The sequence below is a fragment of the Elephas maximus genome, chromosome 1 (genome assembly GCF_024166365.1).
Source record: "Elephas maximus indicus isolate mEleMax1 chromosome 1, mEleMax1 primary haplotype, whole genome shotgun sequence".
In the NCBI taxonomy this organism is placed as follows: domain Eukaryota; kingdom Metazoa; phylum Chordata; class Mammalia; order Proboscidea; family Elephantidae; genus Elephas; species Elephas maximus.
Window position 1 is genome coordinate 90783272 of NC_064819.1, and position 13797 is coordinate 90797068.

Consider the following 13797-nt stretch of genomic DNA (forward strand, 5'->3'; position numbering starts at 1 on the left):
TTTGTTTCAGTCTAGGCTCATATTGCTCATCTATAATCACAAACAGGGGCGGATTAATCAGTTTGTGCAACACATACTTTCGATACGGCAGAGGAAATTGCTGCCCGGCGAAGTTCGGTAGCTCTCTGGGGTGCAGGGCTAGTACTAGGACAGATGGATTTGAAAATGCAGGACCTAGGGCTGACTTGATTCTGTCATAGCTCAGCTTGTTTTTAGTCTTGAATTTTCTCTTCTTTCCCCTTTATTTTTAATTGTAATTTATCACACATACATACAGCAAGGGGAGCCCTGATGGTGCAGTGGTTAACAAGTCGGCTGCTAACCAAAAGTTCCACAGTTCAAATCCATCAGCGCTCTTTGGAAACCCTATGGGGCAGTTCTACTCTGTCCTATAGTCACTATGCGTCAGAATACACTTGACGGCAACAGGTTTGGATCTGGGTTTTTATACAGCAAGATCCTTAAATCATGTATACAATCTTCATTTACTAATTACACAAACCTTCCTTTTATGCATCTCCTAGGTCAAGAGCTAGAGCTGAGGTAGCCCTGCTATCTCCAATCACAACTTTCTCCCTCCTTCCTTCTGGAGTAGGCATGCTCCCCTCTTCTGCATAAGAATTTATTCACTTTTCCCAGCTTCCCCATTCCTAATAAGAAATAGCTTCCCAACTCTCTTTCTTCCTTCTCACCCACAGGAGATGTCCCCCTTGGAGATGAGAATCTCACTGCGAATGGTGGGCCATGTGTCATGGTGGGCAGTGGTCACTGGGGGCTTCCTTGGAGCTCCCTCCCTCTGGTGGTGCTGGGTGAGCGCCTTTGCTATGCTTTGTCTCTCTGGTTGCCAAAAAAATGAATCCATGAACAATTTGTGGGAAAAGCCTTCAATAAAATCATCCTGGTGAGGTTTGACTCCGATTCATGGCGGCCCTATATCTGTCAGAGTAGTACTGTTCTCCGTAAGGTTTTCAATGGCTGATTTTTTGGAAGTAGATTGCCAGGCTTTTCTTCTGAGGCAGCTCTGGGTGGACTCAAGCCACTAGTAGAGCCCTGTTAACTGTTTGCACCACCAGGGACTCCTAAGTGCAACAGAGGCTGGAGCAAGCTGGGCTGCTCAGATCAAAGGGTCTGCGACTCCTTTTGCCCTTCAATGCCAAGGGCTTATCCTGGGTGGGGTAGCCTCAGTCAAAGGCTGGAAGGAAATAGGTTGTCCAGGAACTGCACTCCAGAGGTTGGCTCCACTTCTTTTTTATTATTATTATTAAATAATAGTTAACAAAACAGGTGCCAGGTTGCACAACACCTTCCCTTTCACTCTTCCCCATTTCTGGAAAGCAACCACCTTCAAGTCTTTTAGCTTATGTTTTGTTATTTATCTTGACTTTAAATGGCAAACTTTTGTTCAACTTTTTTATTTTTCAGCTTTAAGCACTGTTTACTTCCCAATATCTATTCCATACACAGCCCCCTCTTCTTCAAATACACAATTTCATCCTCCCCATATAGGCGTGTGATAATTTTGACTGAATCTGACATCAGAGTTAGAACGTTTTTTTCTACGGAAATGTTACTCACTGCAGAGGCATATTCTAAACTTCCTTAATTGTTCTTTCCATACATCTTGTTGTTTCTCAGAGATTTATTAATTGCCTGGGGGTTTTCATTTTCATACTTTCCACTTCCTTTTATGACTTTATCCCAGCACTCCCCTGCTTGAGGAAATCCCTTCTCACGATGGTTACCATCAAGGTCATTTTCTTGAAAGCTCCCCTGTGCCTTCCCACCCATGCAGGCTGCCCTGTCCCTCTCTGGATCCATTATCCAGCTGTCCTGTCAGACTCCCCCACTGCCCCTCTTCCTGGTGACTGCCATCTTTCTCTCCTGGATCGAAGTCCAGTTTTCCCAGATCCCAGGTCTTCCTCTCTTTAGGTATACTCCCTCCTTTCCTGGAGCTTAACCCCAGCTTCCTGAAAAAGTGTTCACAGAAGGGAAACTTTTGAGGTTTCGCATGTCTGATTTTCTTCCTATTTTACAGGGATGGCTTCAAAAATCCAGGTCAGCTCAGACTGGAGTTCCTGAGGCCACAGCAGAAAACCTGCAGATAGATGAGCACAAGTGGTCCCTCTGCTGATTTGTGATCATTCTTGCTCCTTCCAGTCGGACTTCTCAAGCTGGCGGGGGGTCTTATCCAGAGGATGGGGTGTTCTCTAACTCATGAGTCCCTTATAAGACTCGATCCTTGAGACATAGACAGGATTCTGGCTCAGTTTCCTTCCCTGAACCATGGGTTGACCAGATGACCACCCTCATAGAGCTGAGGATCAGATGTTGGCAGCTGGGGGTGGGGGGGGACATTATTGTCCTACAACACACCTCCAAAGACCTCTTAATAAATTCTTGAAACATCTGACCTCAGCCTGAAGTTCCTTCCTGAAATACCGGAGGGGAAGAAAGAGGAGAGAGGCAGAGTGACAACTGGGTGGATGCCAGGAGAACAGGAAAGGCAGGGAGAAAAATAGGAGTAAGAAGGGAAAAGAGGGGGCAAGGCTGTGTCATGACTAGGGAGATCTCCTGATTCAGGATTTGCTTCTAGTAAGTGCTGTAACCCAGGTGTGGGGTCTGGGAATACCTTCAGAAGTTCATCTCTGGCTCGTCTCACAGCACAGACTCCTCCACCTGCTGGAAGTCAGACACTAACTTGCTTAGAAACTTAATAAAATGAAACTTGTAACTGATTCTCAGATGCACACTTTTTCCTGCACTTCCAGCTTTTTGTCCCACTCCTTTGCTCCCATTCCAAGACCCCCACCTCTTCCAGATGTACTTGTCAGCCAAGCGTCTTTGGCTCCTGCCTTGACTGTCCTCGTAGTGAGCCTAAGATGCAGGTTCTGTTTTCACTCCGTAGTCTGAATTTGTCTCCAACGACCCACCCCCGCCTTTGCCCACCCCTGTCCTCTGCCTGGCAGGCCCTTTCTGCTCTGGGACAGGCCTGATGGGGACTCCAGGACTTCCCAGGGACCCAAGCAGCTATCCTCACACAGTCATCAATTCCCCAGGACTCTTCCCAGGTTCCAGAGCTGTAAACCCACTCCCGTTCTTATCCGATCCTGGAAAATGATGGATCACAAAGAGTGATGGGTATGTGGGCTGAAGAGGCTGCACCAACACAACTTCCAAGACAGAGATGGAATCTTCTGCTGGAGGCTGGCTGTTTTGCAAGAGAAAGGGAGATCCAGTCCTTAAGGGAGAGGTGCTGGGTAAGAACTCAAGAGAACCAAACAGTCCCCGCTGGTCACTTTAACAAAAACAATCCTCCTTCCCTCCCTGCTTCCAGAAAGCAGCCACTTTCAAGCCTTTTAGCTTATTTCGTGTCAACCATCTCTGTCTCTGTAAATAACATGATCTGGTCACTGCTTCTCGACCCTTCAATTTTACATTATTTATTGATTCCCAATCCTGAAATGAGAATTCAGATTTTATTTCCACGGCCACCCTACTCCCTCTTTACACCCTTTTCCATCCTCATCTTCCCTATGTAGGTTGAAGGTGACTTTGGCTGGATCAGGAGGAGACAGTTTTCTGATTATTTACCCAGGCGAACATTACCCATGTAAACTATATTTCATTTTTCTTTTATTCATACCCTTTTACTTTCCAGGAATGGAATCATTGCCTGGGGGTTTTATTTGATTGATTTTCCATGTATTTTTCACTAATTTGCACCCTAGCTCACCTCTGGTTGTAAATTTCTTCTCCATGCCTCCAAATGTAGCAAAGCTCCCAAGTACCCTTGGCAGTCCGGGTCACTCTCTGGGCCTGCTACCCACTCTGCCATCCAGTCTTACTCTCGCATTTTCCTGCAGATCCCCTTCTCCCTCTCAAGGGTTGGCACATCTTCTGTTTTCGAGAAAAAGGATGCATGGGGGATAAACTATTTAAAATTTTATTTTTTTTTAACTTGAAAATTGTTTTGATTTTGAGAAAATCCTAGATTCATATGCGGTTGGAAGAAATAATAGAGATTCTATTTACATCTTACCCATTTTCCCTCCAATAGTAGCATCTTGCTTAACTTGTAGTACAATATCATAACCAGGGTATTGATACTGATACAAATCATTGATCTCTTTCCGATGTCACCAGTTTCATATGCACTCATTTGTGTGTGTGTGTGCGTATTTAGCTCTCTGCAATTTTATCATATGTGTAGATTCGTGTGACTGCTACCACAATTAAGAAACAGAACAGTTCCATCATAAGGAATCCCTTGGGGGTGCTACCCTCTTATTGCCACAGCCACACCTCACCTTACTCTCTAGCAACCACTAACCTGTTTTTCATCTTTATAATTTTGTCATTTTGAGAATGTTATAGAAATGGAATCATACAATATGTAGCTTTTTGAGATTGACTCTTTTCACTCAGTGTAATTCTCTGGAGCTTTATCTAGGTAATTTTGTGTATTGATATGTCATTTCTTTAATTTCAGAGTAGTATTCCATGGTAGGAGCCCTGGTAGTGCAGTGGGTAAGAGTATGGCTGCTAACTGAGAGGCTCGCAGTTCGGATCCACCAGCCTCTCCTTGGAAACCCTACAGGGCAGTTCTACTCTATCCCATAGGGTCACTATGAATCAAAATCAACTTGATGGCAACAGGTTTGGTTTTGCTTTTGTCCCATGGTAAGGGAGCCCTAGTGGCGTCGTAGCTAAGTGCTCAGCTTTTAACCAAAATGTTGGTGGTAGAAATCCATCAGCCACTTGTTGCGTGGGAGATATGCTTTCCTAAAGATTATAGCCTAGGAAAACTTATGAGGCAGTTCTAATCTGTCCTATAGGAATCTACTCAAAGGCACACAACAACAACAACAAACCATGGGATAGATGTATAAAAGTTTTGTTTAACCATTCATCCACTGAAGAACACTTGAGTTCTGTCCAGTTTTTGGCTATTACAAATAAAGCTGCTATGAACAAGCACATTATAGGTTTTTGTGTGAGCATAAGTTTTCATTTCTCTGGGATAAATGGTCAAATGCAAATGCTAGGTTTTACGGTAGTGTGTGTTTAGTTTTGTAAGAAACTGCCATAGCATTTTCTAGAGTGGCTGTACCATTTTACATTCCCACCAGCAATGACTGAGCAGTCCAGTTTCTCCTCATCCTCAACAGCATTTGGCGTTATTACTATTTTTCATTTTATCCATTCTGAAAGGTATGTAGTGATATCTCATTGTGGTTTCAATTTGCCTTTCCCTAATGACCAGTGAGAACTCCGGTGGCATAGTGGTTAAGTGCTACAGCTGTCAACTAAAAGGTTGGCAGTTCAAATTCAGGAGGTGCTCTTTGGAAACTCTATGGAGCAGTTCTACTCTGTCCTACAGGGTTGCTAGGAGTCGGAATCGACTCAATGACAACAGGTTTTCTTTTTTTTTAATGACCAATACTGTTGAATATCTTTTCGTATTCATTGCCATTCACAATTCTCCTCAGCGAAATGTTTGCTCATTGAATTTGCCTACTTTCTAAATAAATAGTGTAAGTTTTTTTTGTTGTTGAATTTTGAGAGTTGGGATGGAGGAGAGACCTGAGTAAGAGCCAGAAGGCCAGTTGTAGTCGGGGTGGCTCACTCTCTGGGGCCAGGTTATTGATAGATTGACCTTGGTAAAGCCAATCCAAGAGAACATGTCTTTTTCTCTGCAAATCCTCACTCCTAGGCTTCCTGGGGCACAGAGATGGCCTTCATTTACTGAAGCTGAAAAGCCTGTTGGGCTGGAATGGCCCTGGAAGTGGCCCATCACAGGTGGATCTGTTAAATATGAGTTAAAAAAGATCACTCCTCCAATTCCACAATCATAGTAGAAGATTTTTAACACCTGGCTCTCCACAATTGCTAGAACAACTAAACAAAATATCAGTAAAGACAGAGAATCTGAAAAACACTACCAACCACTTTGATCTAATTGTCATTTACAGACCTTTTCATCCAACAGTTGAAGAATAAACATTCTTTTCCAGTGCACAAGATAGATGGGCCATATACTGTGCTAGAAAACACATCTCAATAAATGTAAAACAGTCAAAATCACACAAAGTGTATTCTCTGACCACAGTATAATTAGAAATTAATACCATAGGAAATATCCAGAGACTCAAATATGTGGATATTAATCAAAATATTTTTTGCTTTTTAATAATATTTTATTGTGTTTAAGGTGAAAGTTTACAGAGCAAATTAAGTTCCCATTTGATAATTTCTATACAAATTATTCAGTCATATTGGTTATGTTTTTCACAATGTGTCATTCTCATTCAATCCGTGCTTGTTATACAAATATCCTGTACTCTAGTTTCCCTGCCCCTTTACCTTCTTATCTTTGCTTTAGAGTAATTTTTGACTACTTGGTCTCAGTTAGAAGGTTTTTTAAAAGAGTTCTTTCTCACAGGTGATATTCTTTATTTCGTGAGTTAATCTGTGATTAGCTAAAAGGTGACCTGAAAGGATAATTTTGGCTTATGGCTTAAAGAGTATCTTAGGGCAATAGTCTCAGGGAGTCCTCTAGTCTCAACTGGTCCAGTAACCCTGGATTTTTTCAAGAATTTGAGTTCTCTTCCACATTTTTCTCTTGTCTACCAGAATCCATCTATTGTGGGCCTGATCAGAATGGTCATTAGTGGTAGCTGGGCACTATCTAGCTCTTCTGGTGTCAGGGTAGATGAGGGCATGGTTAGTGTAGTAAACAACATATTTTTGTATATTTCAGGGGTCAAAGACAAACTCACATGGGAAGTTACAAAGCATTTTCAATTGAATGATGACAGAAGTACAACATACCAAATTTGTGAAATGCAGCTAAAGTAGTGATATGAGGGAAACTTTAAGCTTTAATTACTTAGATTAGAAAAAAAAAAAAAGATCTATAATCAGTGACTTAAGTTGAACCTTGAGAAATTAGAAAAAGAAAACCAAAATGAACCCAAGGTAAATAAAAGGAAAAAACATTAAAGATAAGAGCAGGAATCAACTAAATAGAAAACAGACAGCAGTAGAGAAAATTAACAAAGCCAAAAAAATTAGTTCTTGGTCAAGAAGAAAAGAACAAAAATCACCGGTATCAGGAATAAAAACGGGATTATCACCACAGATCCTACAGCAATTTAAAAGATAATAAGAGACCAATATTTTTATGCCAAAAAATTAACAACTGAGATGAAAGTGGCAAATTTATTGAAAATTAAAAGTTAACAAAATTGACACAAGAAAAAACAAAATCTCAATGTCCCCGTAGTTACTTAAGAAATTGAATTTATATAATCACTACCCTTCCAAAAGAAAGAACTCCAGACCCAGATTGTTTCACTGATGAACTCCATCAAACATTCAAGGAATAAATAATACCTATTTTACTCAAACATTTTCAGAAAACAGGGGAGAAAGGAACTCTATACAACTTGTTTTAGGAGACCAACATAATTCTGAAAAAGATATTACAAAAAAAAAAAAAGTAGGAGAAAGAAAGTTATAGGCTACTATCAATCATGACAATAGAAACAAAAGTCTTTAACAAAATATTAATAAAACAGACTGACAGAATACAAGGTTAATGTAAAAAAACAACTGTATTCTTACATATAAGCAACAAACTACTGGAAATAAAATAAAAAGTTGTTCTATGTGCCAATAAACATAAAGTGCATAGGAATGAATCTTAACAAAAGATGTCTGTCATGGATTGAATTGTGTCCCCAAAAAATATGTTTATCAATTTGGCTAGGCTGTGTGATTGTCTACCATTTTTTCATATGATGTGGTTTTCCTGTGTGCTGTAAATCCTACCTCTATGATGTTAATCAGGTTGGATAGGTGGCAGTTATGTTAATGAGGCAGGACCCAATCTGCAAGATTAGATTGTGTTTTGAGCCAATCTTTTTTGAGATATAAAAGAGAGAAGCGGGTAGAGGGACAGGGGGACCTCATACCACCAAGAAAGCAGTGCAGGGAGCAGAGCAAGTCCTTTGGACCTGTGGTTACTGCATGGAGAAGCTCCTAGTCCAGTGGAAGATTGATGACAAGGACCTTCCTCCAGAGCTGACAGAGAAAGCCTTCTCTTGGAGGCGATGTCCTGAATTTGGACTTCAGCCTACTAGACTGTGAGAGAATAAGCTTCTGTTTGTTAAAGCCATCCACTTGTGGTATTTCTGTTACAGCAGCACTAGATGACTAAGGCAATGTCCAAGACCTCTGAAAACCAAAACACTGCTGAAACTTAAAAAAATCAAAATAAATGCATACCATGTATATGGACTGTAAGACTCAACATTGTTAAGGTGACAATTCTTCCCATCCTGATCTATAAATTCAACAAAATGCCATTCAGAATTCTAGGAGGCTTTCTGGTAGAAATTGAAGAGCTGATTTTAAAATGTATATGAAAACATAAAGGGTCTAGAATAACCAGAGAAAAGATGAAGAAAATTAGAGGACTTGCTTTACCTGATCAAGACGTTCTATAAAGTTATAGTAATTGTTGTGGATTGAATTGTGTCCCCAAAAAACATGTGCCATAAAACCTAACCCCTATACCAGCAGGTTTTCTTTGTTATGTTAAGAGGCCATGTTAGTATAGGGTGAGTTTTAAGCTAATCACTTATGAGATATAAAAAGGGCAGATTACAACAGAAAAGAGAAAATAGATGAGGAGGTAGATGCCATGCACAGGAAAATCATCAAGGAGCAACGGAATAGAAGCTGAAGAGACAGGGACCTTCCCCCAGAGCGAACAGAGAGAGAAAGCATTCCCCTAGAGCCTGCGCGGTCAATTCGATCTTCTAGCCTCCTAATACTGCTAATCTCTGGTTTCCTCATTCCTTCTCACCCTCACTCAAACTTTGAGTTACTTTTCTCCTCTCCTTCTCCTACTGTGACAAGCCAGACTCCACATTTTGGCAGCTTTCCACCCCTTCTTCTAACTTCCCAACCCCACTGTTCCTCCTATCCATTACAGACCTTTTATCATTTCATCCAAGTGATAAAGAAGCTTGTGTATTTATTTTCCTCCTTTAGGCTTCCTCCCATCCCTTCCAAACTTTGACCTTCATATGTCCATTTATTCAACATGTGGTAATAGCTTACCAACTGGAAGAACTGCATTAGGTAACATGCATTTTATCTCTCAAAGCACTGCCTTTTTTGCCCTTATCTAAGTTGGGGCGGGGGCGAGAGACTAGTTTGGGGGAAACAGGACAAAATCAAGTTTTTAAATTCTGGCATCAAGTTCATCCACAACATTGTCCCAGCCTATCTCTCAGTGCGGTCAGTTAATTACTAAGGTATGAAGATGCAGACAACCTGATGTTTTCACATTATTTTTTACAGAGGGCAGGAGGACCCTTGGAAGGTCAGAGGATCTTCATGTCCGAAAGCTCACTACTCTAACCTTGGGAGATTTACTTAACATTTTTGGGCCTTGCTTTTTTTACTGGTAAAATGAAGATAATAAGTTCTTCTCTGACAACCTTACAGGGTTGTTGTAAGGGTAAAATGAGTTAATATATGTGAAAGCGTCTTGAAAATTCGTTTATTGAATATTTGTTGTTGTTGTTGGGTGCCATCAAGTCAATTCCAACTCATTACAACCCCGCGTGACACAGTGGAACTGTCCCATAGGCTTTTCTAGGCTGTAATCTTTACGGAAGCAGGTCACCAGGTCTTTCTTCCATGGAGCAGCTGGGTGGGTTTGAACTGATGGGTGGTTTCAAACCGATGGGTGAGTTCAAACTGTGGACCTTTAGGTTAGCAGCCAAGTACTTAACTGTCTTGCCACTGGGGCTCCTTTTATGTCAAATGTGTTGTTGTTGTTCTGTGCCGTTGAGTCAATTCCAACTCACAGCAACCCTGTATGACAGAGCAGAACTGCCCCATGAGATTTCCAAGGCTGTAATCTTTATAGAAGCAGACTGCCACATCTTTCTTCCCAGGAGCAGCTGGTAGGTTTGAACTGCCAACCTTTTGGTTAGCAGCAGTGTGCTTTAACCACTGCACCACTAGGACTCCTTGTATCAAATATAAGGTAGTATAATAGAGCATGGAAACCCTGGTGGCGTAGTAGTTAAGTGCTACAGCTTCTAACCTGAGGGTCGGCAGTTCAAATCCACCAAGTGCTCCTTGGAAACTCTACGGGGCAGTTCTACTCGATGGCACTGGATGGGTTGGGTAATAGAGCATAAATAGAAGTAGAAATAATTTGAGATAACAAAGGGTAGAAATATATATTGGAAAATACTAGTACTGGATGTTTGTTACTTGCCCCCTCACTTCATCTGAAAACAAAATTTGGCTACGATGGATTCTGAGATTCCTTCAATCTTTAAAACTGAGGCTACCTAGATGCAGTCACACTATTTTCCCACTAGGTGGCAAAAGTTAGCCAGGATTTCTTCCAAACACTAAACTGTGACCTAGCTTTCTAAGAATGACTTTATAACCAGTCTTCTTTACAGCAATTTTATTAAGCTAAAAAGTTAGGTTATATATGCAAGATATATGTTGAATTCTATGTTCAATCCTCTTCTCAACATTATAGTTAATTTTATAAAACTTCAAGCTGGAACTTGTCATGAGCTGGTTGGTGCCTGCTCTGCTTACAAGGTTATTCTCACCAAACTGGGAGGATTGTGGTGGCCAGTGGCACAGTCTTGCTGGGGCCTTTAAAGAAATTCTTTTGAAAGTATGTTTCGCATGAGCCATTTCACTGATAAAACACAGCTATACCCACCAGCCAAAAGAAAACAAACATTTCTTCAACTGCCTTGCACTTCAGCAGACACTGCTGCTGAGGTGTCTGCTCTACCCTTGCTCCTCGGTCCTGAGTTTTCTTGAACTCTCAGCCTCAAACAGATGAACTTTATTTTGAAATCATTCTTTTTCCAAAATACCAGGTGAAACTGTCCCAGAACTCAAGAGGATACTCTCAGACCAAGGCAACAATATTCTGGAATCAAGGTAAACCTGTGGATAAGATATTGGGAACTTCTATGAAATTTCTTCTGGATTGTAACTACAGCATGTTTACATTCTGATATTTTTAATGCCAAACAGCTATTTCTTGTTCTCTGATTGGATATAATTGCATATAATTTTGTTCTTATTACATAATTTTAATATGCCTTTCATATAATTGTGTTATCTATTGATTTGTAGTTGCCATAAGAAGTTTTTAATTTGCATTTAGTCAAAACTTCCACCAATTTTGTGTTTTGATTAGTTTTGTATTGTTTTGTATCTTGGGTCATGCTTAGAGAATCCTTTGCTTCACAACTGGAAGAATTTCATGTACATTTTCCTCTAGGTACAGGCGATGAAGAGAGAGGGATCTGAGAGTCAAGGATAATAAAATGGCTTGAATTTTGGAGAAAGGTGAGCAATAGGTAAAGAATTCTAAGGTGGTGCAATTCTAAGCTTTGAATCTCTTGTTTCATAATGTAAAAACAACGTATCTACAAGACCTACAGGGCATTTCATATGTGTGGTATCAACAAGAACTTTCCCATGAATAAGTGAAGACTCATTTCCTCCTAAGATTAAAGAAAACAATAATGCCAAGAGTCTCAATGAAATGCAAACAAGCTTTGACACTGGTGGTGAGCAGTTTTGAACACTGGTAATCTTGAGGTGATAAATCATGTTTTGGTTAATGTCTGTACACTCTAACTGTTAAATACCTATTAATTAAACATTTATGGGTGCTCTGTATTTTAAGGATGTGTCTAAGACCCACATAGACAAATCCATGGCTTTTAAATAAAGATAATTTTAATATACGTCAATCTATAAATCATACAGTATCTTTGGGGGAAATATTGAAAATTCAGAACACTGCAGATATGTACTGTTAAATATGGTAGCTACCAGTCAGGTGTGGCTATTGAAACTAATGAAGTTAAACTAAAAATTCAACTGTTCAGTTGCACTAACCTCATTTCATGTGGTCCATAACCAATCATGACTAGTGCTACTGTACTGGACAGCACAGATTTACAATTCCTTCACCACAGAAAGTTTTATCGACAGTGCTGCTCTTGGTGGTTTATGGACCTCAAGTGCCTTAGACCCATTTATAATGAGGGGCCCTTATTATTTCCCACACAGATTGCATCAGATTTTCCAACTCTCTGGAATTTGGATCTACATTAAGCTGGTGTGTAACAAAATCAAAGCACATCATGAGTGAATCTCCATCTGGTGCCTTCACAAACATTCCCAATTCCAAAAGGGAAACATCATTCCATATACCTCAGTTTTGTGACTGAGGACACTGTTTAGCATTAAATTTCCAGGGAGTAAATTTTCTAAAAGAGTCCATGGGAAGAGGCCTAAGCTAAGCTTTGGGAGGCAGAGAGTCCAGCTCAGGAAGAGGGATTCTGGGAGGTGAAGAGGAGGCAAAGAGGCTGTGGCCATTTAAGGGACTCCCTGGTTTACTCAGAACAGCAGGGCTCAAAGTGTGATCTGTGGCACTCTTGGAATCACTGAGGTTCTTTCACAAGATCCGTGAAGTCAAAACTATTTTCATAACATTACTGAGAAATTATTACTCTTTTTCACTGTGTTGATATATGCACTGAGGGAAATCAGCTGGGAACATAGCAAGACTCAAGGCTATGTCATCAAACTGCAATAGTAATTGTGTTCTTCACTATTGCCTACTTGCAGAAAAAAAAAACAGCTTCACTTAAAGGTGTACTGATTGAAGCATTAAAAGTTATTAACTTTATTAAATCACCATCCTTGAGTCCATGTCTTTTCATATCCTATGTGATGAAGCCAGAAGTATACATAAAGCACTCCTCTTACATTCCAAAGTACCATGCTTGTCCCAAGGAAAATAATTTGTGTGAGCTGAACTAGCCTTTTTTTTTTTTTTATGGAATATCATTTTTACTTGAAAGAAGGAATGACAGAGAAACTCTTGTATATTTGGCACTGTCTCAAAAACAAACAACTAGCAAGCCTGTCACTTCAATGAAACCAATTGACAATATTGTTGCCTATGATAAAATGCAACCTCTTAAGATATTAGAATATTAGAAAACTTGTATCCACTACAAGTTCTACAGATTTCCGAAACTTGCAAACTTTTCTGCTAGGATGGGGGGGGGAGCAGTAATACTAACAAATGTGACTTTTTGATATTTTGTAATGAAATGTTTCAACATTGGAAGCTCTGCATAGTCAGTGAACTAATGCATCACTTGAAAAAACTCATGCATTAGAACAAGATTCATTCAATGTGCAAGACGGATCTTTGGGTTTTAATGGACAGAATATGAAATAATCAATAACAGAGTTTTCGATTACTAACATTTAAGAAACTCCTAAGTCTGTAGCTTTAGTGAAATATCAAAGATGAACATTCACAATTTATTAGAAATGCGTTTTTATTGAAAATACTCCACCCTTTTCCAACTTCATGTTTGTGTGACACTGTGTTTCTTTTTGTATCCACCTCAACCAAAATAACAGATTGAATGTGGAAGCAGATATGAAAATCCAGAAGTCTTCTATTGACACAGATAAGAAAGAGACATGCAAAGATGTAAAATGATCTACTCTTCTCGCTACATTGGTTTACTTTGGAAAATATTTATTTTTCATGAAAATATATTATCTCTGTTAAAGTTTAATGTGATTAATATTTTAAATTAATTTAAAACTTTTAATTCTGTCTCAATTTCTATATGGTTAATATAGGTAAACCCATATAAACAAAATTTCTTTCAGTTCCTCATTAATTTCTAAGAGTGA

At 39.8% G+C, this 13797-nt stretch overlaps 1 long non-coding RNA gene across 1 annotated transcript; it reads left to right on the forward strand.

Annotated features, from left to right (window-relative positions):
* The first annotated feature begins 3173 nt into the window (after nt 1–3173).
* LOC126078419 (uncharacterized) lies at nt 3174–13581 on the forward strand. Its single transcript, XR_007518038.1, has 4 exons — nt 3174–3257; nt 10935–10998; nt 11345–11412; nt 13516–13581. It is a non-coding gene; the product is annotated as an uncharacterized LOC126078419 (long non-coding RNA).
* Nucleotides 13582–13797: the final 216 nt, after the last annotated feature.